The sequence below is a fragment of the Pseudorasbora parva genome, chromosome 7, assembly GCF_024679245.1.
Source record: "Pseudorasbora parva isolate DD20220531a chromosome 7, ASM2467924v1, whole genome shotgun sequence".
NCBI lineage: Eukaryota > Metazoa > Chordata > Actinopteri > Cypriniformes > Gobionidae > Pseudorasbora > Pseudorasbora parva.
The window spans coordinates 39,934,893-39,937,392 of record NC_090178.1 but is presented as its reverse complement, the minus strand read 5'-3'; the positions used below and the strand labels follow the sequence as shown (position 1 = coordinate 39,937,392).

General features: G+C 41.2%; 1 protein-coding gene across 1 annotated transcript in view; it reads right to left on the bottom strand.

Moving 5' to 3' along the window:
• Positions 1-2,500, bottom strand: part of cdkal1 (CDK5 regulatory subunit associated protein 1-like 1) — a 394,373-nt gene that overhangs the window by 196,668 nt on the left and 195,205 nt on the right. The gene's annotated exons all lie outside the window — the stretch shown is intronic.

Below are 2,500 nucleotides of genomic sequence, written 5' to 3'. Positions count from 1 at the left end.
GAATGAGCTCCACTGAGAGCCCGACTACACAGGAGCTTTGAGCCTTGAGCGCCGCCTCATCTTTCATCACCACTGTTGATGAAGCCCTCTTCAGCTCACTTCAAACAGCAACAAAGACACCGGCTCCGCCACGGGCCAAATCTCTGACAGGATGTCAGGCTGTAGTCCAAGAGCTCAGAGGAGATAGTTCAAATCACTGCACTACCATGAGGAGTATCATTAGACTCAGAGAGAACAGCATCCAGCATTACTTTCCCTCTAGCTAACATCTTCTGGAAAAGTGCTGAGCTGAATGTCTGTGGAGTCTCATTACTGTGCTTAAAGTTGGAGCTTGTTTCTCGGTGTAGACACAGGTTCAACATATCCGCACCTCTAAGTGTGTAATGGATATATGAGCATGTTGATATTTGTTCTAAACTGCTGTCTGCATATGTAGCTCCCTTCCATAGGTAGCATCAGCCCTCAAATCAAACTGCATAAGTGATTTTTAATGCTCTAATTAGTAATACAAAAACATCAGAGATGCACACAACTGATAAGATTTTGAAGTCAGCATGTCGCTAAGGTATCAACACAATAGAATAATAATATACAGAACACACAGATAGTAAACACTAACATTTTAATTAGATTAGGATTGCACAAGTTTAAAGACAAACAGACAAATAGTTTGGCTTTAACATCACACAATGTTTAGCAGTGTACATCTATCTTCCAGCATTCTAGCAAATTAAACTAGCTATTGCAGAAGATGGGGACAAGTCACGTGACTTTGCCTGAAAGAAAACAGGCACAGATGGGTCCTCTAAATCCCCTACACACTCAGGACTGACTGAAAGCCCCCTACACTGTGAACGGGTCTGCACCGGGGGCCACTTTAATGTTAGACTAACAACATGGATCAAACTCACTGTAGTCCCAATGGGTATGACGTCCCTACGCATCACTTTCACATTAAACCAATTCACGTCTACCACTGCTCTGCCCCACACAGCCCCTGACAGGAGGTCAAGAAACACCAGCCTATTTATAGAAGCCAGAACACAGTCACTCAAGGGCTGACATTAATGTAAGCTAGACTGCATTCTGGGTAATCTATTTACTTGAAGTTCTGTTTCTGACAATTCCAGGAAAATGTTGCCTCAGTAATAACAGAGCGAGAGACAACGAAAAGAGAAGGCCTATACACATTGAGGTGCTTGAAGGGTTTGATGGGTATTTCAGTCATGTTACAGAATCAAACAGGAGTCTGTTCAGTGCTGCTCTTTCACTACATTCATCACTGTGATATGCTTTCATCCACAGACACCTGTCTGAGCTGAGATGCATCCACTTTTGAGTAGATAGAATACATTCAGGGCATATCAATGCTTATTGATGCAGGTGCTGCGTGATTTCATTATTAATGGATGTATTAGTGCAAAAATAATCATGGGACTTTAAAACATGCCAACATGCCATCATGCCACAAGATCCATGACAGCCAGCGAGTGAAAGTGTAGAAGAACTCGTAAAGCTTCTTAATGGCATTTACTACAGGACATATATTGAACACTGCACATCAAGTAGCAATTTTTGTTACGAATATATTCAGTATGGATCTTTCGGTTTCGCATGCATGTGTATCACATAAATGCAGCACTGATTTAACCAAAAAACACAGTTTTAACTCCTACATCATCAACAAAAATATGGGAAGTAGTAAATGGACATCAAGTAATAAGTAGTTTACTGTGAAATTACTTTATTGTATTAAAAGAAAATGAAAAAGTTGTAAGGCTGTAAAATTGTAGTAAATGGGTTGAACTACTGATGCCAGTATTTTTACTGCAATTTTATGGGCACTTTTTTTTTTTACACTGTTAAGGCATTTGCATTAATTTGTTCTTTCCTCTTGTCATGCAACCCATTAGGCCAGGCCTGAGACCCAATTGTGGCCGTTCTGCTCTATTCACAATTATAAACAGGCTCATTTATGAGGCATCACAGGTTCTGTTCTGTCCACACATATGGCACAAAATACCAGGGCCAAATTAGACACCTGCAGTAAATAATTTCTTAATTATATCTGCTGAAAGCCACTCGTTGTGGCTGCATCCGTCTGCCATTAATTACACAAGCGATACATACAGACAATATACTACTTCACAGCGCTGGGGCTAACGGGCCCCTGGTGAGTCTAACCCGCTTTACTCTTTGTTACCTATTCAACAGTACTGTGACAGTAAGACAATGCCGAAAGCTCCCCAGATGCTCCCTGGTCCCTCAATTTATTAATTTAAACCCAGCGAGTGAGACACAGCTAAATTATGCTGACCCCCACCCGCCAGACAGAGCCAGACACAAGCTTCTCCATACGGAGAGAGGAAGAAGACTGAGTTGATGATAAGCATTCATATTTGTAAGGAGCCATTAATTGTGTGTTAAGTATGTTTGGGGTTGACTTGAACGTAATTTAAAAAGTTTTAACTTTGTGTAAGTTACACAGCTCATCCAGGGG